The 26906-nt window shown below is 41.7% G+C and overlaps 1 protein-coding gene across 1 annotated transcript in view; it reads left to right on the forward strand.

Moving 5' to 3' along the window:
• Positions 1–360: 360 nt before the first annotated feature.
• Positions 361–26906, forward strand: part of sgcd (sarcoglycan, delta (dystrophin-associated glycoprotein)) — a 362364-nt gene continuing 335818 nt past the window's right edge. The window contains exon 1 of the mRNA XM_074672035.1: positions 361–1210. The gene's annotated coding sequence lies outside the window, so the exon portion shown is untranslated. The remainder of the gene's footprint in view (positions 1211–26906) is intronic.

The following is a 26906-nucleotide window of genomic DNA, read 5'->3' on the forward strand; positions in this document are numbered from 1 at the left end:
GTTTCTTTAACCTCCAAACATCCTGATCATGTGGTTGTAATCCAGCATCTTTCCTCCCTCTTTTCTTTCTCTTTTTTTTTCCTGTGTCTTTCTCTTTCTCTTCTTTCCCTCTCTCATTCTCTCTTTGGGGTTTCGGATCATGATCCCCCCTCTGTTGCTGCAAGGAAAACTCCACCTACTCAGCGCTGTTAATGTAGTCACTGACAGTGCAAGCTGCTCCCTCTCCTTTCCTCTGTGCTTTACTCCCTCTATCTCTCTCTCTCAGTCTTCCTCCTCCCCCTCCTCCTCCCCCTCTTTTTGCGAGCATCCTCCTCTCTTCTCCTCTCCTCTCCTCTCACATCGCTCTCCGGCATCACTTGAGCTCGCAGCCTCCTGCCCGTTCGCAGCTCTCTGCGCTCTCCTCTCTCTCTGCCTGTACACCTTTTCTTTCTGCACACTCACATTTACACACACGCATGCATGCACACACTCTCCTTTATCTCACTGTCTGTCTTTCTCTCTCTTTCCATCCCCCTCTTCTCTCTCAGTCACACTCGGTCCCGTGCAGACTTGAGAAGTCCCGGAGAGGAGATGAAGCTGCTGGTGATCCTGGAGCTTAAGTGCTGATTTTTCTTTTCTTCGCTCTTTGAAAATAGAAACTTGGAGTTGCGATGTTGATGCAGCACCTCTCCCCTCTGTGCTGTGCTGAAGTGACTACCTGCTGCCTTGATTCAGCCCTTTTCCAGAGGATTTAAGCATCAGAGAGTGTGTGCTGCGCTAGCTGTGCACTCTGCATCTTTTTGCGTTGGATCTTTTCTTTTTTCCTCCTTCTCTTTATCTCATCTCTCCTCTGAAGGATGCTCAGCTCTTTCCCTGATCTGGAATATTATAACAACTACAGATACTCCTCCTGTTATCGTTGCCTACTTCTGCGCCCCTGCCAGATCGTGGTCTGAAGCGCCCCGGGTCCCCTACAGGGAGAAAGAAGCCTGTCAGAGGCTCTCACATGGAAATGAGCCGTCTGCTGCTGCTGCTGACGCCTGACCCTAGCTTCTAATCCAGACTTGAGATTATCTTCAAAATAATAGAAAAGGAAGGTTTTCCCTTTGGCTCCGTGTGACACACTGAAAAACCCTGTGTCACTTTCTGTATTTGCAGGAGCAGCAGCTGCTTCTCAAGCTCTTTGCTTCTCTGATTGGTCCAGGACTGGGATTTGGTGTCTGTCCGAAAGGTAAGGCTGGTTTATTTCACTCTCACTTTGCTGTGTTGCTTCTTCTTTTTTTTTTTTTTAGCGTTTTCAGTCCGTCTGCCATGTCCTGAGCAGCATTGATCCTGGACTTTGGAGAGGAACGGCTCAGACTGGGTGATGTGGCAGATTTTCTCTCCTCATCTTCTCCTCCTGTAGAGCTGCTTGCACCTTATCCCCTCCCTGCTTCATCTGATTAGTCATGACTGGCACTGCTCTGTCCTGTTTACTATGCATCTTCCACAGTCTGTAGCAGTGACCGTGTGTTTCTGCTTCGGCAGCCGGCAGAGGGATGAACGACACTGCAGCTCAGCAGCCCGAGGTGTTTGGTTGTGAGGCTGTATTCTGGGAATTATGAAGCGTTTTGCTGTGAGTTTGTCACAATCCGTCTGCTGGAATGAGAGCAGGGAGATGAAGTGCAGCTTATTTTGGAGAGCAGGGTTCATTATCTTTGTCTTTACAGCCTCCTAAATCCAGACGGCTCCCTCTGTTTGAGTTTTATCGCATTAAAAAGTCTGTTTTCATGCTTTTACTCCTTGTTCCTGGATCTACTTTCTATAATTAGTTTCCCTCACCGTGCTCATTGTCCACATGAGCTGGTATGAATAATTGGCATTAGAAATGGACCATCTGCTCTGCATCCAGATTGTGCAGCGTAATGGGAAGTCTGCTATACTGTAAAATCAATCGATGCGTGGGTTATTCCCTGTCAGATACAATAACTGCACGCCGTCTCTGTATGCAGATCCAGATGTGGGGTAATTGGATTCAAGGGGGGGTGGTTCAGCGTGCAGCTTGTCTTTGCCAGCCTGTGACTTCTTCAAATCTGAGCGGCACAAATGACTGAGACAGAAAATCACATGCTGCGTCTGAACTAATATTGGTCACTGAGATGTTCCCTCATCAGAGGAGGAGATTTAGACTGAAGTTTGGCATAGGTCGATCACTTTCTGGATTGAGTAACTTTTGATGGAGCATCTATCCTGCTTAATTCCTCTTAAAACAAACACATTCAGGACTTTAAGCCACAGCACTCATCTTGGTGTAATGCAACTTATAAGCTTCAGGCTCCGAACTGCAAAAAACAAACCAACAAAGCAAGTTATTTAGAAACACTTCACCACTAAGGTGAGATAATTCCTCTACTTGCCGGCAGCATCTTGTAAGAAATGAGTATCAGTGGCTGGAAACAGCTCAGCACTGGAGAAATGTCTTGAACAGGTTCAACAAATTGAATTGTGAGAAGAATGTACTTCTATGGGCTGTTATAGGAACTTGATATAAATCGACAAACCTCCTTCTGGTTTAAAGCAGCAGTTTCTTGAACATAAAGCAGATTGTTAAAGTTGCAGAAAACAATGCCAGTGTGTGACGTTTTATTTCTCCAGTTAAATTCTGATGGTGCAAAAACTACCTCCAAAAATGTCACTGTCCAGCATCAGGTTATCTAATCTTGCAGATTTCTGCAGAACTGCACACTTCTTCCACTGCAACCCATTGTGCATAAATCCCACATTTCTTTCTCTTTACTGCATATTTTTATGTAACTCCCCCTAAAGCTCCTCGTGAGAATTTTTCAGTTTGTGCAGATTTGGTGCCCCCTGTGGGCAAACACGTGTGTCTTATCACTTTGCTGATCTTGTCCCGTACATGGTCAGGTAGACTTTCCTTTGTAACCCCTGGAATTGCGGTTTATTTAAGATTTTTGCTTTTGTAAATGTAAAGAAAGGTTGTCACATTCACTCACTCGCTGCATTAAAATTGACAATCAGGGATTGCCAGTCTTGTTGCTGAAAGCCTAGTTCGCTTTTGTAGGTCAGTCAGAAACTCCTATCCAGGGGCTTTGTGCTCCCTTGTAGTAGAGTGCTGCTGTTTGCTGCCTTGTCACATTTTCATTCTGCACACACACCAAATTAAATCTCATTCTTGCTGGAAAATAAACCTGATTTGCAGTCCAATGCAGGCACCCTTTTGGGGTAAATTCTGCACATTTAAGGCTATAGATTCAAGGGGGATGAGTAGCATGCAACATGTGCTAAAAGATTTATCTTAACGTTGAGATTTGGTTGTTGTTAAGTTGAACTGAAAGACCAGGGGAATTAAATATGGCTGGGAAAAGATCGCGCTTGAGACAGGACCACCAAAAAGAAAATGCATGCCCGTGTTAGATTTGGTGGTGTGTCTGTGTTCTGACATCTTCCTGTCCATACAAGTGTTCCTAAATGGTATGAAAAAGCTTAAAGCAGGGAAGTCACACCACTCCTATATTTTATGTACATACATGAGCAAAACAGGCAGGGCGAGCAGCAGCAAAGACTGGCAGGAAGAGCATCAGTGAGAATAGAGATGACTCTGATAAGATTGAGGCTTGGGGTGGGGGTAGGCTTAAAAAGGTCTGCAGGGGAAGCAGGAAGAGTAGGCAGGATAGGAAACAAACATTACTGTTTACTGATTGGATGCGTAGAATCAGGTGAGCTGGCCACTGATAGGGGCTGGTGTGAAAAGGAAAAGCTGATCTAATGTATTTGTAACTAAGAAAATGTTTTGACGTGACAGTTTTCCTAGTTCATCAAACAGATAGTTAAATTACAACCAGAAGTAAAGTTTCTTCCTTTTTTTATTTTTATTTTTTTTTTTTTGATAGAGCATTGATAAAGCTCGCACAGCTAGCGCCAGCAACAGGCTTAACGTATTCACACCTGTACTGGTTCCTCATGTCTCTGGTCTCTGCTCTGGTATGCCAGTTTTAGCAGTCAGCCAACTTTGTCTTCGTTTATAGATCAACATACTGACAAACCAAGACACACTACAAGATGAGATAATTCTTCATTTACAGTTCATTCAGTCTCCTCCTACTTTTTGAAGGTGAATCCTTCCAAAGTGGTGCTGGTGTCCTGTGAGAATGATGCTTGCTATTAGAGGTGGGAGAAAAAAAAATCTAAAATCAATATATGTGGATTTTTTGTTTGACAATATCAAAATCTCGATTTTTGGTCAAAAAAGAAAAATTGATTTATTTTTTCAAATTGAAATTCTTCGTTTTAGTTTTTGTTTACAAAACTAGATTGTAAAAAAAAAGTGACCAATTTTCTCCATCAGAGGGTGAAATGTGTCTCTCTGACTTATGTAATGTGCATTTTAGAAAATATGGCTCCTTATATAGTCTGTAGACATTATCAACATCTATTTGCTTTTTCACATGGACTGGTGTTAAAAAAGCAAACTAAAAATCACAAAAACTGTAAACATTGAGGAATTGCAATTTAATTTGAACCAGTGCCCCAAAAATCGTAATAAGATTGAATCGCCAAAATAGCGAAAGCGATAGGAAAAAGGAAACACAGTGACACAACAGAACACAACATGATGAGCTCTCAAAGGCCAGCGAAACAGGGTTTACCACAAATCAAGTACAATTTATTTTGACGCGGATGACAGCAACATTACAAAAACCCTATAATCTTGAATTTACCAACTCATAACAAATCATCCAGGTTGTAGAGATTTATAATGTTATGGCAGAAATTCTACAAACTCAATCTTGACTTAAGACACTTTCCAACTGACAGAGAAACATGCATCACAGTGAGTATTTCCTGCACATATGTGGTCATTATTTCTCTAACTTGAGTTTGTCTCCAGGAGAGAGAGAGCTCTTCCTTCTCTTTCCTGTTGCAGGAGTTTTTGTGGAACTGTTGGTGATGTTTAGCGCTCCTGACAGAGATGCCTGAGGTTCTGACTGATGCTGATTTTTCAAACTTCTGTAAATGTGGATTTTTTTTTTTACTATCACAAGGTGTTTCTATTCTCCCTCAGCCTTGGGCAGCTCTAACCCTTGATTAACAAGATATATCAAGCTGAACAGAATTTATTTGTGCAGTTTTCTTGGAAGCAGGCTTATAGCTGCAGAGAGAGAGAAAGAGGACAAAGAGGTGACGGGGAACAGGAGACATTAAAGAGACGGGGAGATGGGAACAGTGGGAGACTGGGGGTGATGATCGAGTGTCTCCCAGAACAAAGTCCCGGTGGTGAAGCGTGGGGCGACGACTTGGACAGACAGCCTGTAAAGAATCATGAATAATGAATTGGAGGGAAAGGGTGTGGTGATGAATACTGCAGCAGGGAGCAGGAGAAGCTCTGAGGTGTTTCTCTCCATGACTCAGCCCCGCATCACCTCAGCAAGCACTCATGAATTACTTAGGATAAAAAGTAGTCTGAACACACTTCAATTACGCAAACACAAACACACACACACACACACACACACACAAACACACGATGCTTAACTACATTAGAGCGCACAGGGCGTCACCTTAAAGACGGGAAAGTTGATTTGGATCCAGAGGACGAGCTGCTGCGTCCTTCAACATCTCTGCAACTCAAACAAATCAGCTCAACCTTCATCGTCCTTCTCTGGCATTGGGACACAAACTCAAATGTGTGTGTGTGTGTGTGTGTGTGTGTGTGTGTGTGTGTGTGTGTGTGTGTGTGTGTGTGTGTGTGTGTGTGTGTGTGTGTGTGTGTGTGTGTGTGTGTGTGTTTTTGGACAGGTGGATAATCAGATTTGCTGTGTGCTTATGCACTGCCAGTATCTGTTTGTGCTTTAACTCTTGGATCAGTCCAGGGGGGTAAAAATATAAACATGGAGTGTTCAAAAGTTCCTTTTCCAAATATTATCAAGCACTTTTACTTTGTCAATTGATTCCTGCAGCATCAAAACAGCTCGTCCATTCATTTTCCTCTTTTCCTTCCAAACTTCTGCCTTGACAGAAAGTCTGAGATCCTCTTACAGAACGTTCCTAACTTATTTTTACAACTTTCAGGATGGAGTCCAAGCTTTGGAAGGATTTAGAGACGTTTTCAGGGCGAGGAGGGGACAGGAACACAGTCAGGAGGCGGGTTGACCTTGTTGGTGGTTTAGTCTGTATAAAACATGTTGATGGTTATTGTTTGATCACTTTCCCTCTTGGGAGGAGTGAAGAAGTCTCATGGTTCTCCCAAAGTGCTTTAAACCTGTACTTTTAATCATGGAGGAAGGAAGCTACAAGAAGTTAGCCCTTCTCCTCAGTTGGTTTATGGTCTCAGTTGGGGCTGGGTACAGAACTTTGTTTTTTTACGGCACTGACCGAAATACCTCCACAGTACTGAGTATCAACATGTGCTTCGTCTTTGGGTGCCGAGTGTCGGTACCCAGAAGGTTAATCACGTGATCAAGATCTGAAAATGCTTCTTTCCTAATGCTTTCTAGCAACTTTCAGACCCTCACAACTTTTTTTCAAAAAAGCAACCAGCAACACATCCAGCAACTCTTCTGGAGTTTGGGGACTCAGACATGAAAGCATGTATTGATCTCCAGCACCCTCTGCTTCTCAACGAGCAGCGGGTGCTGAGCCCCTACTCTATCCTTAACACTCACGTAGACAAGTTCATCTCTCAGCTCAGCTCTCAGCAGTCCCTCACAGCTGCAGCCAGAGCAGGTGAGTTGTGTAATCACTCTATACTAACCTGTCAACTTACTTTACGCTGGCAATAATGTGTTTGTTTTTAATGTAAGAAAATTGTCAAGAGGAAAAATACTAAAGCTGAAAATGAAACTCTTTATTCATACAGTAATGTGTAATGTTATTTTCTTTATGTTAGAATTTATTTTTTTGATGGTTATGCTGTTTCAATGACTCCTTGTTGGTTTTTCATACACATCTTGGCCTTATTTTGAAGGTAGCAGGTGCTAAAACTGAAGGCTCCAGATCAGGCTCACCTTTTGCTGAAATACGGCATGACCTGATCTCAAAAGCAAAGACAAAATAAAAAAAGGAATCACAAAACCCCAAAAGGGAAATTCAAGGCCTGAGAATGATTGAAATTTGGATTGTAGCTGCCAATATCTCCAAGAATTATGCATTATTTCCTTGCTAGCTGCTCCGTCTTAAGGTGGACCTCACGAAGCAAACTCCTTCAATAACATTAAAATGCCAGTTATTTAAAAGTTAAAATCCAGCTTATTTTGTGGAGTAAATTTGGTCGTTCACATTAAACTAGAATAAAAAAAAAAAAACAGTATGCAATGTCAACATGTAGGGAGTCAGGATTTTATTCTTTGAGGTACTTATCACTTAAAAATAACATTTTTTCAGTCATTGTTTGAGCCTGTAACTTTGTGTCCCTCAAGGAGACATTTTATAATTTCTTTCCTTTCAGACTTGTGTCCTTCTCCTCCTCCGTCTTCTTGTTGTTCTCATCTTGTAACATCTCTGTTTCCTCAGCTCTTCCTTTCTTCTCTTTTTGTGTCCCTTCTCATTTTTCTTTTTGTATTTACTTTGTCCTTCGTGTTGTTTTCACCTTCTCCCTCCTCATTATTTTATTCCTCCCCTCACACTGACTGTTGTCTCATATTTCTATATGTGTGTCCTATCTCCGTGTCCTCCCTCACGCCAAATTAGCCACTGAAGGAACTGTGCGTCTTTGCAGCGTCTTTGTGTTTGTCTTCTGATTTGTGTTTTTGCTTTAAGTAAGATCTCTTTATGTGCTCCTGCATATTTGTGTGCACAGATCTGTATTTGTAGAGTGTGAAAGCGGAGGAGCTCCCTGGGGTGAGGGAGAAAATTGGAGGCTTTCTTTCCATCCACTAATTACCCAGCAACAGTCCCCACTAATTGTCAGGGCCCTGCACGCACTTGATGTCTTTAAATACCCAGCAGCATGGAGCCACAGAAATGAAGACGAGGAGAGGCAAGGAGGGGGGGAAAGGGCAGAAAAAGAGGGTCACTGGATGTGCTTTGAAGATGCGCACTAACTGTAACCTGCAGAGGATCTGCTGCTGGATGAGGCTCTGTGATCTCAGAGGATGTGACTGCCTGTTAGAGGGAGGAGGGGCCCCACTTCTGCAGCCAAACACTTACAGTGAGAAAACTCAGCAAAGATGTTCAGCTATAACAGTAAATAAACCAAATCTGGACAAGCTTGAGGACGAGTTGATTGGAGTTTTTCTTGGAGAGGAAGTGGCAAGATCTCCTTTTTTTAAGGTGGCCTTGTAAGGGTTGAATGAATGTGACGATGGTGAGCAGATTGAGCTACAGAAATGAGCAAAGGTGCACCAGAGTCACAGTGTATCTCTGGTTCAGTTTCAGCAGATGTTCAGATCAACTCAGGAGAAAAAAAAGCAGAAGAGAGTTAAGCTCCTGTTCTTTATGCAAAAATAAAATAAATCTTTATCCATCTCTAAAGTTGGTAAAATTTTGCAGCTATGATGCTGGATTCACACCACATCTATCTTTTCTGACCTTACTTATTGAGGTTCTCTGTTGTCTCTCATCAGCACATACTACACTGCTGAAATCTTATCAAGTTTTTTTGTCTATTTTTCAATATAACACGTCTTCTTAGACTTAATATGAGCCACATTCACCTGGCGAGTCTAGAAAAATGTCTTGTTTCAAGTTTTTTGACAAAAATGAGGTCTGAATTTCTTGTAACAAGTAAAAAAAAAAACATTGAGTCGAAAGTGTGTGTTGCCTGGCAACAGCCCCTAAACATAACTGCTTTAGATGAGATCTGCATGGAGGAATGGGCCAAAATACCAGCTACAGAGTGTTCAAACCTGGTGAAGACTTACAGGAAATGTTTGACCTCTTTCATTGCCAACAAAGGTTATGTTACAAAGTATTGAGTTTAATTTTTGTTATGACCAAATACTTAGTTTTCACCATAGTTAACAAATTAATTCTTTAAAAAGCCTATTTTCCTGATTTTTTTTCTCATTTTGTCTCTCATAGTAAAGTTTAAGTTGATAAAAAATGCAGACCTCTCTCAGCTTTCTTAGCAGGAGAATTTGCAAAATCAGTGGTTGATTAAATACTTTTTTTTGCCCAACTGTAACTTGTATTAAGACTTTATTCTAGGTGTAAACAATTTTTCTCTTGTTCCATTGACAAATTATTTATACTTATATACTTATAATTCAGGCCTCATTTTTGTCTTTAAATAAGCTGAAACAATACATTTTTCTGCACTAATCTGTTAAATGGGGTTATACCAAGTAAAATAAGACAAATTTTACTTTACAAAAACACTTCATTTTTGCAGTGTAGCATGTGGGGTACCATAAGCAGGACAGCAGGAGTCACAGACTGAGAAGTTCTAGCCGTAACTACAGAATCAGCAGCTCGTTTGTTGGTGCCAGATCTATTTAACTTGACTACAACAAACTGACTTAACTAAGGGAGCCAGGCCTGAGTCAGCTGGTAAGAGATGGACCACACATGGATCTGGTGGAAGTCTGGTGTTTGTCTGCAACTTGATGTCACACCTGGATTCAGTGTTTGCTTTGGTCACATCACTCTGTTACACTTCTTTCCCTCAATTCTGCGTTTGCAATAGTGGAAGTCCTCTGTCATGTTGCTACCAAAACCTTTGCGTGCACAAACTAAAACTCGTGTTTCAACAGAGCTGTGGCTTAACACAACGCCTGCAATGGCATCAAAACATCTACTCCTAACCCATCCTGTTGTTCCATAAATGTGATTTACTGCACACCGTACAGGAAGCCTTCAACCAGAAACACTGTTTGCTCAGCCCAGAAAAACTCTTTCTCACACTTATTCTCTTGTTAAGATTTGAGACAAGCGATTTATTTTGACACAATACCCGCCCCCTCGGAGCCAAAGAGGAACGAGAGTTCAGGTGTGTCAGCAGCATGAGATGCTGAAAAAGCTGGAAGATGGGATGCTGTCAAACAGACAACACGCCACTTTGCAGAAGAAGAAGCGCCTTTCACAGAATCCGCAGTCAAATGCGATTTTGTAAGGAGAAATGGGCTGCATGTGAATCTGATTTACTGCCGAGGCACTGTGTGTGTGCAACCAACTGCAAACCAAAATAACATGTCTCTTCTTATTTCCAGATCACTGATCAGTGACACACAAAACAGGGGGTGGGGGAGGGAGCCTTCAGAAAATGTGTTGTTCCCCCAAACCTACAGCGGAATGAAAAACAGAATTCACTTCATTATTTCCAAAACCAGGACGTCTGCAGAGGAAAGGGAAGAGAATAAAAGCAGAGCAGTCCCTGCTGCTGTTTGGATCTCTAACGGAGAACGCACAAACAAACGAGGAACGACTCGACATTCCCCCGCAGCGGCTCCAAAACACGGTGAATGTCAGGAAACAAACCGTTTCACACAAATATTTAGTGCAAAATAGAGGACAGGGGATGAGTGAGCTGCAGATTACAGCAGGACCTGTTTCATGCTGAGGCCTGACAGACAGGGCCGTGCTGTCTTAGCCTTGACGTCTTTAAGTCCACTTAGATCTGATCCTAAATATAAATGCTGGTCTGAGGACCTGGTAAACAGACAGAAGGAGAAAAGAGAAGTGGGTCTCGCCCATCTCCTGTCTCCTACATAAATAGCCTTATCTCCACCAACTGCTGAGCGACACTGACAGCACGCGTTAGCAACCTGGAACTGATTTCAAGACTCGGAGTCCTTTGAGGGATTGATTCGTCCTGCAGAGACGAGGCAAAGCCAACACAAAGGTGTGCATGAAGGTCAGAGAGCTCAGCCTGTTGAGATGTGAACAGGCAGACGGGCGAGCAGACAGGCAGGCGAGAGGGTGGGATGGAGGGTGGGTCCTCCTGAGGGATGACAGGTTTTGATCACGTAAGTAGAGCAAATAGATTCAATAATGAGCCACATCACATAAATATTAAGGGGGGCGGGGGGGGGGGGGGGGGGGGGGGGTGTTTCTGAAGTCTGATGGCTCTGAGTGGATTCCTTAGGGTCCACATGTTATTTAGTGACATGAGAACAAGGCCAACGATGGAATAGTGCAACCAGCTCCTGGAATGATTGACATGTTTTAGTACACAGTCACTGAGTTCCAGGCCAACTCTGTGCGGGCCTCTGAGATGAAACTGAGGCTTAAAAAGAACTAATTCTGTCAGAGAAACAAACAAAAGGATCATAACTAATACCCAGAAGAGCTGGTGTAGAGACTGAAGAGGAATTGTGCTTCTTTAGGCCTTTATCCTGCCCTTCTGGTGTCCCTGTAGTATCTCTACCTGATTTACCGCTAAAAGAAAAATAAAAAAAATCAAATTTTCTTACACTGGTGTTTTAGAAAGCCTTAATTTCAGATTCTGCCTGAAACCCTTTCACTCAGATTGGACAGCCCTTTTGAGACCCGTCAGGAGGCAGAGTGACAAGAAGATAATCTGGGTCTACTTTGAGAACAGAGAGGAAGGACAAGGATTCAGGAGTTTCCACAACATGAACATTTAAAAGTTTACAACTCTGTACAAGCTTGGTCTGAACATCCAGTGGTGGTGCTTTGTGTCCATGTTTAAAATAAGAATAGGCAGTATACCCTATCTTTAAATTTGATAAAATCCACCCATTTATGACATATAACCGTAATAAATCACAGACACCTAGCCTCCACAAGTTGAGTATTTTAACAAGATTGGTGGGATATCAATATCCCCCAACTATTTTGCTTTAAAGAGGACCGTAAAGTTTGTTTTTCATCATTTTAAACTTCTTTATATCTCAGTGGTGCTGTTCATAGAGACAGAAATCCTGCTCAAAACTCGTGTACTACTTTTGATATGGAGTAAACTTAGATGTAGATGACAGTATGACCCACACAGAGGTGCCGTTTAGCTGAGCTACCCCTGCCAGGGTCATATATATAAAAGTAGAGAGGAGAAACGGTCCCAGAATAGAGCCTTGGAGGACACCTTCATGGTGTTAAAAAAATTATGTTTAAAGCTCACTGGTTTAGTCTCAAAAGGGAGTCTGTAAACTTCCATTACTTTAATAGAAATTGAATACGTATCAGTATCTCAACAAGAAAAGGCTCAAAACTCACCTTTCTTCACTCTTAGGAGCCAACCTCTGAGATGTTCTCTTTAATCATGTAGCTCTATCTGCAGAAAGTTGTATCCTGAGTTTAAACTCCAGATAATATCATGCTCCTCAGACTACATTTATAATGTGGTGTTGTAAGCAGATCCGTGTGCACTCTCATCCTTTAGTGCAGGTGTTCAAACACCTGCAGCTGAATTGATTCATAAGTAATCTCTGATGACACATCTGTCAGCAGCTGGTGTTGTTTTCCTGAAGTCAACTTGACTTCATCAACATTTCATTTCCGTCGCAGCAGGAAAACATGTTTCTTTGTTTAAACAATGTATGAGGCTGTTTTATAAATAAGGAGATGTGTGTGTCTCAGCTGTCAGCAGTGTGACTCTGTATCTGCATGACTGCGTGGAAAAGGTGAACACCAGTTTGAAAACCTCAGGAGGTCAGCCGATGCACTGAAGCAAGATGATTGGTTGCCAGATTTTCACTTGAATAATTTAGAAATGGTTCACACATCGGCCCTGGGTCTGTGGCAGCAGCAGGTGTGCATAGGTATTGTATGTCTCACCGGGGTGCATAAGTAAAAAAGAATCATGAATGAAAGATGAAGCATCATCTTTAATTCTTAAATTATCAAGGGTGATAGGCGTGCATCTTTATAGAAAACTATCATAGATCAGGTCTGAATTCTTAAACAGCACAGAGTTAGAGCGTCATAGTGTTGAACACCATCAATGATGGTGTTGTTTGTGCAGACACTGCAACAGGATGGCAATGGGGAGCAGAGTGACATTCACCAGTCTTATCAACCCCTTATGACATCATCAGGCGTGTGGTTTTCATGGTGACAAATCATCTCAATTTATTTTAATGAGCCAATCATTTGGGGGAAATGTTGATAACTTTAAAAAGGAAAGGTACATGTGCACTTCTTCTAAACATTTTCAAATCTGAATGGTGAAAATCTGATATATTGGTTGGGGAGAGGTGAGCCAAAAATACATATATATTTATAGAATTTTTAGGATTTAAACAGTGTCTAAACTGCTGGTGGTGATGGGGGTGTTGGGGGGCATTTCCCTGTGTCAAATGCTGGATGTTGAAATGCTGGACGGTTCATAACCCCTCTCCAGTATAAGTCAATTTTTGCAAAGGAATGGGTTTTGTCTTCACTTTTCAGGGAGTGTTGCAGCTCTCTCTTGCGTTTGATGATCTTGAAAGATCTCCCTGCCAGCAGTTTGTGTGAAAACTCTAAAAGGAGTGGTGATAAACAGGAGAACAGAGATAACACCTCAGAAGCTCTCAGCTGCTCTGGAGAAACATCTGGCTGTGGAAAGGCGAGGATGAGCAGTTTTCAGGGATAGTTGTTGCCTTACTACTCATGAACAGTGGTTCAGGTGTGGAGGGCTGTGGGCACTTTCTTTATCTTCAGGTGCCAAATGTATTTCATGACGGCCTTTGAATGTTTACCAGAGGATGGTGACAAGAGTAAGATGTGTGGAAACACCGTCCTGAAAGATTTCTGAGATCCATTTAACCAACCCTCAAAAATTGTTTTTTCTGGCACAAACTGTTTCCATGCTGTTTTTATTTCCCTTCTTTGAGAGCCTGCTCTGAACGAGGGTCCAGGGATCTGTTGGTCCACACACGGCTTCTTTTTGGCGATGAGTTACAGCAAGCTCATTCAGACGCCGGTGTGAGGCTGAACAACATGCATTGATTTGTTTGTCAAAGGGGGTGAATAATTCTGATGAGCTATTGATTGTCATAAATCAGGACATAAGTCACCTTGGTTAAGGGCAGCAGGAGCTGCTGATAGATTTCATGATGTATATATGATTATTGAGCGTTACAACAAGGCATTGAAGAATGAGCACTTTGCTGACTGGCTGTTCACCATCATCACTCACAGAGGGATTGTATCGACAGGCTCAAGGGGAGAACGATGCTGAACGCTAACAAAAGAGGCTGGAAGTTTGTTTTTTACAACTCCTGAAGGTTTCACCTCCTGACACTGCTGCGGTGGCATCAGAGACGCAGTTTCAGCAACAGGAGTGAGTGTTGCGTAATCAGCAGACCATGAGTGGTTGACTGTGAGAGCGCCGGCGGCTCCTGATGGATGGTTATTGTTTCAGAGACAGACAAAGAGCAGAGAGCGAGAGACGAGAAGAGAGAAGTTCAAAAGGCCGAAAACAAAGACCAGAAAAAAGAGTTTAAAGGGACAAAGAGTCATGCTAACATTAAAACTGAGAGGAAATAAAAGCCTAAACTACAGAGAGCAGATTACTGAGGATGACTGAGTGGAAGTGAAATGGAGAAAGTTAAAGAACGAGGAGCAGATAAAGGAGACTGATGGCTAAAGTGAGGAGGAAGAGTGAGAATCCAATTATTTTGAGCTCCAAGAAGTCAAACAGTTTCATCATGTATGTCAGCTGTGTCCTGAAGCTTCACAGGACAACTCAAAGTGTCTGCACTTCAAGCTTTAAAGCTTTGCTTTATCTGTTATCAGACGGTTTATAACTGAACACACTTAAAGACCCAGTGTGTATAAGACTCTGAAGTTGTGCTTCAACCAGAGGGTCCAGGGACTTTTAGTCCCAGTCAAAGCATTTTCCAGAACTAGCTCCTGTGTCCCATTATTTGTCTGCATTTAAATCCCAGAGGCCTCTTGAAAGTACTACTCTCTAGGTGAAAAAAAATGTATCCCCCAGAATTATATTTAGACCCTAGATCCTCTGCTCAAAATGCAGGTAGTATTTGGGGTAGTTCCTTAGGTTGAAACACAGATAAAATACTAGGAGGCTTTTCCATGCAGCAAATGATGATAGTTGAAATGCTTGGCCTGAACCAAGCGGCAACCTCTGATCTAAGAACATGTGACAATGCAGAAGTGCTAAAATCTGCTGTTTCTGGAGTGTTCGCTTGAGGCTGGCTCCGGAAGTACCAGAAGTCACATACACACCAAGCCAAAAAAAAACATTTTCAAAGCAGAAATTAACCTATTTACAGCCTGGTTCAGAAAACGTCTCCTGTTTTACTGTTGGCACCCACAGGGGGTGATTTTTTTTCTAACTCGGCCGTTCAGAGGATATTGAGATCGCGAGCTACCCCAATGAGAGGCACAGCTGAGGGTCACATGACTGACAGGCACCCTATGGCTATAGGCAAAGTCCTTGCCACTACCAATATGGCCGCCATAGCCGTTGTGGTTCATTTTCCATTACAGAAACAGACGGGTGACATCGGCGAGACTATGTCCATGTTTTATACAGTCTATGGCCTGAACCCTAATAGTATCAGTTGTATTTATGACCCCTTATGACATTATCAGCTGTGTGGTTTTCATGATGATGGGGAACAGATCTTAACTCTAAAGATATGCACCTGTCTTGATTATAACTTCTGTTTTCAGGACCCTAAACCCTTACCTCTTATGACATCATCAGCTGTTTGGCTTTGTGGTGACACATTGACTCCATTCATTTTAATAGGCCAAAAAAAAAAAAGTAGGAAAATGCCATTTTAAAAAATACAAGGATTAGAACTGTGAAACCTACTCACAGACTTTTCCTAAAGATTCTAACAATTTAAAATGGAAACCGTAAAAATAAGTGAAAATTTATTAGAGAAGTAGCCAGTAAAAAAAATATATATATATCAAAAATTAAGTGGGATAAAGTCACTGTTTTTCTATATGTGAAAATGTTCATAACCCATAAGATCATTAGCAATTTAACATGATAAAAAAAGTCAATGTAAGTATTAGTTGAAATCAAATATCACAACAACCTTGGGACTAACCCAACGAGACAACTCTAATCTGTTGCAATACCACAATTAAAAAACAAACACAGAAGAATTTCACATGAAATAAACTAAGGCTCCATGACTCGAGACATCCGATGAATGTAATATCAGCCTCATGCATATTCCATGGCCAACTGTATGTCATACTGATGATGATAATGTAATGAAAAGGAGAATAATGCAGCATGCATGACATACGTGCCATATGAGCTGCAAGCTACATTAAAAATAACACAATCAATCTACACTGTCATGACTAAACAACAAATATTCATTTGCATGATGAGCTGATGACTCGAGCCAGAGATCGTGAAGATTAATACAAACAAGTTAAGCTGCAGAATGCAACAAACAGACGTCACCCTCTGCTTTAGAGGTTGTAAAAGGATTTACAGTGCTCCCAAATCTGGTCCTAAAACTCACAAAAGGCCTGGCTGGAGTGACTCAAACTGAATATTGAGTGTTTTACCTGGAGTGGTACCAAGCATTCTGAGAATTGAGTGTCTGATGAGCTTCCTCCGAAAATGTAAAAATGGCTTTGAATGGCTTTAGATGGCTTTGTCTCCAGAGCTCATCTCCTTTCAAGAGTCAACAAATCCATCTGCAGCGAAATAAAGCATCATCAAAACCAACACAGGCTGAATATCCTTCATTCTCCTTCTATGGTGTAGCTTTTGCTGAAAGACCTTGGTTGTTGTTTTACTGCCCTCTACTGGTCTGGTGCTGTTTTACACTGACCTTTATTTGTTTCTCTCCATATGTCTTTGTTCTGTTTTGCATAGTGTATCCAGGTCTTTGGCCCCGCATACAACAGTGGGCCACAGGAAGTTCTAGGGAATGTTTTGCAGGGAACTGGAGCCCTGTTTCCACCAAGTGGTCCTGTAAAGCCTGATGCTGCATTTCCTCTGCCAGCCATGTCCTTCTTGACAAGCCCTGTGCAAGCCAGATGCTGTATGCCATGTCGGTTGTTCAGCATGACAGAATAGCAGTGTGCCAAAATGTACTCCTCTAATAAATTCTACAAAGAAGAAAAACACAACACAGTAAACAAAGAGCATTGATGACATATGGCTCTTTGTAACAAAGCGCAGCATGCTTTGCTTCAGAGGGGGCTGTGTGCCGCAAGGAGAAAGACAGCAACTGCTGTTGCACAGGAAGTGACAATTCCTTTGACCAATCAACAGGCTGCAGTGTTTCTAGCTCCCCTTCTGTGGTTGGATCAGTATGTCTGGCAACAGAAAGGTACCAAAAAGTGTGACTGTCACAAAATGTGTGCTTTATCAGGATGCACCAAACTGAACCACTTGGTGGAAACGGGGCTTAAAAGTTTGCAGCTTTTGTGAATATTGAGGGGAAATGCCAAGATGAAGGTGGATCAACACATTTTTCTGTCTTACTTGTATGCTGTTGCCAATTTCTAACGATATCTGCAGTTATGTTTGCATTCACATCAGCACTTCCCTGAGAGAAATGTCTATTTCAATATCACCTATCCATCTTTTTTGTTTGCATTATTGTTTTAACACACTTTTTGTTTTAAACTTATTTCATATGAATACTGGCCTCCCACCACACACACACACACACACACACACACACACACACACACACACACACACACACACACACACACACACACACACACACACACACACACACACACACACGCACACTCCTAGTGTATGGCCGCGTACTGCTGGATCCTTCTCAAACCCTTTCATTGTGTTACTCTGCACATGATTACGTTTGAATATTGTGTGAAAACATCTCTCTCAGTGTGGAGCAGCACTTTACAGTCTACTTATATGCTCTTGAATCCGTGCAATAATCCCTCATTCAGCGGAGGAACTCATCCAAATAAACTGTGCGAGCTGATATCCTACTTTACAAACTGCTATTTGCGTGTGAATATGAATTTGCATTAGGCGCCTGTGAGTCTGGGAGTGTATTTATGTGTGTTTGGCGTTTCAGCACTTCTCGTTTTGGTGGCGTTTACATGAAAAGGGAAAAAAAAAAACACTGGGGGCTGGTGGGCGAGACTTCCTCTCCCCAAGCCATGGAGAAAATTAAATGAGTCAGGATGTAAAATTTATTCATTATTTGATTTCCATCTCCCCGATGCAGGCCACTGAATCCCGGCTCAGCACGAGAGCCTGAGGCGCATGCACGGGCTGTAAGAGCACAATGAGGCTGCCGTATCATTTTAATGCAGATGTTTCTGAGTTGAGGTGGAGCAGAATGGAAAAGCGGTCAGAAGTGAAGTTACTTATTGTTTCTTTTTTTTTCCTCCAAACAGCTCCACGGCTACATAATAACGTTTGTTCACTAAGTGGAACATCAGCAGGGTGTGAATGAGCCTTTACAAGAGCTCTCTGTAAATGCATGTTGACTCACATGCACCTTTGCATGTGCACAGGGGTTCTCTGTGTGCAGGTTATATTTACCGGGGGCAGAATTAGCTGCAAGCTGCAGAGGCCAGCAGTATCTGAGCGTCTATCGACTGTATGACTGATGCTCATATTTACCTGTTGAATGGTTGACTGCTTTGACTAATGACTGCCTGATTTTTCATTTTCTTAACTCCCCGTTTTGCAAGGATGGCTGGAGTAAATTAAAAGATACAGAGGCAGAGGCACGGGGAGGAGCAGGAGGAGGAGGAAGAGGTGAGCGGAGATGAAAAATGGGTAATTATTGAAAACATCCACCAAATTCTCTCCACGTATATTTCAAGTGTGAAGGTTTTTGTCACAGCGAATTGTTGTATTTTTCCGCTGCAGTAGAAAATCCCCTCCCTCTGTCTCTTCCAGCATACAATCAGCCGCTCAGGCAGGTGTCACCTTTTAAAAACACATTTAGAGAGCCGCCCATCAATCCTGAGCTAAGGCAGAAGTGTCGTCTCCTCTCAGGCCGAGCTGAGGAATCAGAATCTGAAGAGCTCCAGATGTTTGTTTCATCGGAGGAAGAAAAAAAAAATAATTAACCACACTGAGCAGAACTAGACTTAATTGTGACGGGGCGAAAAGAAAGCGCTCAGCAGGGAGTGCATGACACTCAGAGTCGATGTTATTGCTAATGTCCCAGTTTGCTCTGCAGAAACTCTGGAAAAGAAAGCAAAGCTTTAGTGATGTTTGCCACGCAGTTAAAAAAAAATAACTTTAAATTCACAGTGAAATGCTGGCAGCCAAAATGACCCGTAATTTGCTGTTATTTTACAGTGCATGCACTGTAATTTCTTTTTTAGTATAATTCTCTATATTAGATTACAGTATATGAATGGGAAATAACAACAAAATACCCGCAACCCTGCAGCCAGTATTTTATCATTCTTTAACAGCAAAGTAATTTTTGTTGTGATTGTGTTTTTTAACTGTGAGTATAGGGAACGAAGTAGATATGATATCCTTCTATGCATTGAAATGTTAAACTGCAGAAGGCACAGGCTTTTTGTGCTACAAGTAAAACACCATCCAGGTTGTGATCATTTAAATAAAACTAAAAAGAAAAAAAAAACACTTTCCTTTCAAACTGGCTAGGATAGTGTAGCCCAACATATCTAATTTATCAATGTATAAAACACATGGTAAAAACCACTGGGTACATGGTCCATGCCATGTGGAGCACAGATAACCTGTGCCATGTTAAGCACAGACAACCATGGTACTCCGCAGTGTAATATATCAATGTACAGCAAGATCTTCTACAACTGTGCTCCCTCCTTACCCACAGATATAAAACGCCATCACAAACAATTACTTTGTTGTAAAATAACAGTAAAATACTGGCAACAGGAAGTGTCGGTGTTTTACTGTATAGTAGTAGTATTATTTTAATATAACGTGATTTTACTGTTGAAACTCATTTGTAAATTTACAGTAATATGTTAGGGTTCAGGATGGAAGTAAAATCCTCTATATAAATTAAAGAAAAAAAAGGAGTGATATGATTAATTTATCAGGAGCTAGAACTCCACCTCTGAAATCTCAGCTTGGGTTATAGATGATGTCTTAAGTTAAAGAAAATGGAAATGTTAGTCTGATTCATAACGGACATTTTGTGAATAAGTGCTTGGCTTATGTTCTTCAGGTAAACATCTTGCTTCTCTCTTGAAAATGATTTTATTTGTAGGAGAAATGCTGCATTGAAACATGTAGCTGCAGAACCATTAAGCTGTTGTTGAGTCCCAACTATGCAGCCCGCACACACACCTGCGTTCATGTTCTGTAATGTGACCGTACTTACATTTCAGCTCCCCTCCTGCTGTTTTCTATTAGCTTCAAACTGTAAAGCAATGAGGGGTTTACATTTACAAGCTTGTGCAATGGAGAATTGGTTTACCAGCTTAGCTGAGGGTGATATTTACTGAGGCAAGATGGAAATTAGCTTTAATGCAGCAGAATGTGTATGTTGTGTTAAAATAAGTCAGCATAACAGAGCTGTCACTAAGAGAAAGAACATGTGGGTGAAGAGCTGACTTACGGAGGAGGGTAACAGCCACTGAAAGACTAATCTTATGAAGGTCAAAAGAAAAAAAATAAAACTCAGACTTAAGTCTTGTGAATCAATTTTGAAATTAAAGTCAGATTTTGTTAGAAAAGAATTTGAATTGGAAAATGTTGATTTTAAAAAAGGAAATATGGCTGGTTTCCCAAACTTCTGAGCTTTGTGAGATTTCACAAATGTTATTATCCTCAAAACAACAGTTTGCCCATTGTTGGAGTAAACTTCTTTAAATATCCAAAAAAGAATGTAAAGAAGTTAAACTTTTAACTTCAGCCCTGCCGCTCTCCGTTTTGCGGATGAGTGGGGCGGTATCAGCGGTGGCTCATTTACATATGAAGGTCACGCCCACGAAATCAGACCGTTCTGAACAGAGGGGCTATGAGAGCCTGGAAACAATGCTGCTGTGCTTGATTTATTGGCTTTTTGGACCAAAACATGTTACTACCATTTCATGAAGACATCAATGATCCATATTAAATCGCAGAAAAGGAACATAATATGGGACCTTTAAGACATTTAAGACATATCTGTCATGGTTCTTAAAAATGTAAGGAATCTGGGAGTAAAAACAGAATTTTAAGAGGTTAAAAAAAAATAAGCGGAAAGAAGAATCTGAAAATTCTGAGAAAAATCTGAAACTAAAGATTAAAGTTAAATTTCTATAGAATCTAGAAATCTCATATTTGTGGATTTAAGACAGAATTTTAAAGAGGGGAAAAGTCAGAAATCATGTGAATTTCAAACTCTGAATTTAAAGCTTGTATATCACATTCAGAAGAAAATCCCCAAAATCTGAGTAGAAGTTCAAAAGTTCATTTTGTTTATCTCCTTTAAGTTATGCCAGCAGATAAAACCAGGGATGACATATCGTGCTGTGAAATGCCTTAATTTACCTTCACTTTCTTCTTGATGCTAATCTGCTATCGACGTGGAGCTTGTCCTGAAATGACAAGAAAGTTGGAAGTGTCCTTTTCAGACCTGTCATAGTCCAGTCTTTTCTCTGGACCTGAATCCTTTTTTAAATCCTCCTGAATCTGTCAGAGAGACTCAGAGGCCTCAGTGAGTGGGGTAGAAGAAGTTGTACCCTCCGTGTCTCTTCAGGAACAGATCATCATGCTGTGAAGAAGCTGCTGATGTCGATAGGTGGTGAAACGCGATGTGAGGCTCCTGTCCAATGAGCTGAGCTATGTTTGGAGTCTTTTTGTCACATGCCGTCACACACTTTGGGTCTGTCTTCACACTAAAACATGTTAGGTTTCTGCTTCCTCTGAGTCTGTGAGTCTTTGAGCTCCGCACCAACAATCCTTCGGGTTTCGTTTCCAAGTTCGACAATTCCACTGTGGGCCGAGGAGCTGCTTTTGTTCCATGTTAACAGGAACATCTTGTCCAAATGGGATCTTAAATGTGTGTGTGTTTGAGTGTGTGTGAAAGAGATAATGACTGTTGTGCACACAGGCAGAGCAGTGTGTCTGTTTTTCTCTGTTTTCAATCATGTTTGGTAAATGTCAGGAAATGCAAGAATGATAACACTGCCAGTAGACCAATCAAAGGACTTGCATTAGCACTGTTTCAATATGTTTCAATGTGTTAAACATTGGAGGGGCTAGACGTCAGACTTTTGCATTGGCTAGCTGTCATTTGGTACTTGGGTCTGTGCCGTACGGAGTACAGACAGCCACTCCATGCAATGTAAAGCACAGACAGACAGTCCATGCCGTTTGAAGCACAGACAGCCAGTCAGTGCCACATAAGCACAGACAGCCAGTTTATGTCATGTGGAGCACAGACAGCCAGTCCGTGCCACTGGAGCATGGACAGCCAGTCCATGCCACATAAGCACAGACAGCCAGTTTATGTCATGTGGAGCACAGATGGCCAGTCTGTGCCGCATGGAGCAAAGACAGCCAGTCCAAGCCACATAGAGCACTGACAGCCAGTTCATGCAGCGTGGAGCACAGACAGCCAGTCCGTGCTGTGTGAAGCACAGACAGGCGGTCCTTGCAATGTGGAGCACCATTACCCTCTGGGCAACATAACGATTTACAGCTGGGTCTCATATCTATTGTGTTGCTGTAATTACACTTAACAGGGTTTTGCTGTTGAAACTCCTTTGTAAATTTGCATTTATTTGTTAGAGTGGGGATTTAAATTACATTGACCTTTAGGGTTGATTTGGTGCAGAGGTTTAAACTTTGTGCAAGAAAGCATCCATTTTCATACGTTCATCAAAGATCAAGTCTAACAAGTCGACACAGATGTCCTCTCCCGGCAAAGTTTTCTAGTTCCTCTTGGGGGATCCTTAAGTGTTCTGACTCCAGAATGGGCCTATAAATGTTTCTGTTGGGTGAACGCATAATTCTAACCCCTAACATGCTGTTTCCATGCTTTGCAGCTTTATGCACACCTCTTTTGTACTGCAGCTCTGCAGTTTTACGAAGGCCCATAATTCTGGGCATCTCTGCGGAGATAAAAGCTCAGACAGTAAAAGTAGAGACAGCAGCACACCAAAACATGTGAAGCATGTTTTAGTAAACAGCTCCCTCTCTAACTGTTATAGGTGTCATAGAGCTTCCTGTGTGCCTCACCTCCTTCTGAGGGCAAATACTCCTCCAGATGAGCCTCTGCACTCCCACTTCTCCACTACAGGGGACTGAATGAAGCACAAGTGCTCAAAAAAAGGTCCTTATTAAAACACTCCAGCACTCATTTCCTCCTCTCATGGCCTCTCGCCTGCGGCCATAACACGAGCGCCTGCGAGCTGCCTCCTCTGACCCGGGCAGGTGCTCCTGTGCTCTCCTGCCAAAGAAAAGAGAAGCTCATTCTGACTGCAGGCTCTTGGTTTGAGGTTTACGACATGAAATTAAAGGACTGGGGGAGGAAATAAAGTCCTGGAATCTAATTAAAGAGTTTTTGCATCCCAGGGAGAGATGATTATAAAGAATAAAAGCCTTTAACAAGCATGGCATAAGGTAGTCCACCACCTCTGCCCACCACAGCCTCCATTTGAAAGGACACGCAGGCAGTAAATGAAGCCACGGGCATGTGAGAATGATTGGCTGCGATTCAGTAACAGTACAATCAAAGAGAGAGCCAGGACTGTCAGCCCCCACATCAGGCCTAATAAAGACTAATAGTATACTACCAATAATGCTCTGTGTGTGTGTGTGTGTGTGTGTGTGTGTGTGTGTGTGTGTGTGTGTGTGTGTGTGTGTGTGTGTGTGTGTGTGTGTGTGTGTGTGTGTGTGTGTCCATCCTGCTATTCACACTGTCCCTCTGCAATTATCTCAAGTGTTGAGTCTACCCCTGCAAGTTTTCAGACTCCTGCTCCTTTAATTTGAAATGCAGATGAAGTTCTGGTGCTTCTCCAAATGCGTGAATGTCCTATCAATTCACAGAGCTGAACAAAGGCACGGTGCGGATGCTAAATCCATCACCAAAAAAATAAGTTTTAGTTCATAAAGCATCTCAAATTAGTTCCTAACTTTGAGCCAAAGAGCTGGCAAAGGAATGACAAGTTTTAGGCTTGTTAACCTGTGCTGATGAGCCCAAACAGGAATAAAAAAAAAAAAAAAAGTGATGCACTAATTTGGAGTAAAATATGCCCCTTTTGGAGCAAATTACCCCCAAATCCAAAATAGGCAAACTTGCAAACACAGGTGCTAACAGCTCTGCAAAGTTACAGAGACATTTTTTGCAATCTGCTGGTAGTCTGTGGTAATAGGGGTATTCATAAGAGTTGTCTCGCTTAAACTTTTCCGTAATCGTAGGTTTTCACCATTTGTTTTCTCGTGGAAATACAGTTATGGTTGAAGAAGTCAACCATAAGTTTGGGTGCTGACACAGAGCAGACAGTGAGGCAAAAGATGCTGACACTTATCTACCTCTTTCTACCACTCAGTGGTAACCCCAATGACTTCTCCTTGCTATGTCACATGCATATTCTCTATGCTCTTGCAAATAAGGGGTAGTGGTTTAAATCAGCAGTTGACTCTTCTTGACTGAAAAGGCTATCATTCTAGAAAAGGATGATCCAGGTTCAAATTCAACCTTTGGGACAGTTTGGAGAAATCTTTTTCTCCAAATTAAGGTATAAAAACTCAACTAGTGCTGAGTTTGGACCAAATGTAACTTCAGACATCATTAAAAATAGGGTTATGACATTCATATAACGCAGAAATACAAAGTAGCTCCAACCACATCTTGTTTTTTCTGTTTCCTTCAAAATTCACAATGGCTGCATTCTGATCCAGAAGGGCCAGGAACTTTTCGTTTCTGTTAAAACATTCCCCAGAACTAAATTGTACCTTTACCATTGTTTGTCAGTGTTATAGTTTAAAGGGTCACTTTGAAATGAGACACCAGGAGCTGACAGAGACACATTCACACTATCAGTCTCAAAGAAGACCATTGTTTAGGTGTTATTAAAGCGGGTCAAATCACGGACGGAGAAAGGAAGAAAAACACTAGGGCTGCTCCACCAATCAGAAACATTCAGCTTGCAGTCTCTGCCCCAAAAGTTCCTGGACCTTAGGAAAATCAAAGGTTGACAGCAGAAGTCCAAATAGTTCCAAAGGAAAGTTCAACTTGTTGAAAGGCAACTAAATGAGATTAAAGAAAGGAGACAAGACGTCTTTTCCAACCCAATCGACCACAACAAGCTGGGTTTTTTTTTTTTTTTCAACTTTTACCTGCAGCAAGAAATGCCTCTGTATAGTTTCAGTGTGAGGGGAAAGTTGAAAGTTTCCAAACAAATGTCTGCTTTGTGCTGGAAGTCCTGCAGTGATCTGAAGAAATGAGTCAACTAACTGTCTCTGACTTAGAGATTTGCATCCCACTTTGCATCTCTTTGTGATGAGTCCAGAGTTGCAGCACATGCATGTCGTCCTACAGCAGCACAGAAAAACTTCATCTCATTACCCAGCGTGAGCTTTCCTAAGTGAATGAAAAATGGACGCAGCTTTTCTCTGTCAGTGGTAACTCAGAGTTACTCATCAGGGTGTGAATAATTGCAGAGATACAATCTGTCAAATTCTGACAGAGGTCAAAACTGCATTAAATATTCATCTCATGATTTAGGAGATGATGTGCAACGAGCTGAGTCTGGATAATGAGTCACATCAACAAACTTCTGCAAGTGTTGGCTGGTTGCACTGGTTTCTTTTAACCAGGTGAAAGTCTATATCTGATTAAAATCACTTTTTAATAGGTGGCTGGCTTAGAGGGCGCCATAAAAGAGGCCATACAGCCATAAAGACAAACACAAATAGGGCAATAATACAGTCAGAGCCAGCATAAAAAGCCAAAGTGATTATTCTGTTAAAATATACATGAGTACCACGTTCCTCAAGTGTCTGTTTAATTACATTAGGGGCAAGAAACGATTCCACTAAAGTGCTTGTTTCCAGTTACAGCTGGTTTGAGCATCTATTGCTCTGATATAACTTCACACTGGCTCCATTTCTCTCTCTGCCGTTTGATGTTTTATTTTTCTCCTACTGTAGATTCCCATGATACCATCTGCTATGTGGAAATTGTACAAGAAAGCTAATTCCACCATGGGGAAAAGGTTGAAAATCGTCCATTACAGCACATTAAAGGCCTATATAATGCTTTTGCATGCATAAGGACCTGCATTTGATCTATTTTTCAGAGCGTGTAGGATTTTATTTAAATGTGGTGCTGTCAAACAGAGTGGGATTATGACGTGGGTGAAGCTCTGTCAGCCACCAGGAGCTGCTTGCAGTAAGTATGTTCCATCAGAGCTCTGCTGGAACCAGACAGACAAATATTCTGAGTATGCACGCTCAGACTGGATATGTGAGGTTTTTTATAAGGACATGACAAAAAGTGAGTAAAATCACGTATAAGACTGCCTTATCTCACACCTTGCATGCAAAGCTTCTTAAAATTCTGTGAATAAATCTCCCACAGACTTTCTTTAGATGAGAGAGGAGCAGTTTCTGCACGTCCTACTCTAATGCAGTGTGAAGTCACAAGGTTTCCTTCAAATTGAATTTAAACAACTTATATAGATTCTTGGGGTTGTATGTGAGATAGTTAAGCTCCTTCTAAGAAAGATATATTGTCAAGTCAGGATCGGCCCAAGATACATCTGCTTGAACTGCACTGTAAAAAAAACTGTCTCATTAAAGAACACTAGTATCCTGGCAGCAGAAATGGTCGGTAATTTCCTGTCATTTTACATTGCATGTACAGTAAATTATTTTTACAGTTTAATCCTGTATATTGGATTACAGTACATGGATGTAGAAAATAACAGTAATATGCTGGCAAACCTGCTGCCAATATTTTGTGGCACACAGACTGCCAGTCTGTGCCATGTGGAGCACAGTTTGCTGGTCTGTGCCATTCAGCACGGACAGAGCTCTTATTTAAATACCATCCCAGTATTGACAATACTAGGATAAATATTAAAAAACACAACAAACCCTTAACAAATCTTTTCTACACTTCATTTTAAATTTGGTCGACATGACATCAACACATATTATTAAT

The sequence above is a fragment of the Halichoeres trimaculatus genome, unplaced genomic scaffold, assembly GCF_033239565.1.
Source record: "Halichoeres trimaculatus isolate MK-OKI-2021-1 unplaced genomic scaffold, fHalTri1.1 fHalTri1_scaffold_6, whole genome shotgun sequence".
Taxonomy (NCBI): Eukaryota; Metazoa; Chordata; class Actinopteri; order Labriformes; family Labridae; genus Halichoeres; species Halichoeres trimaculatus.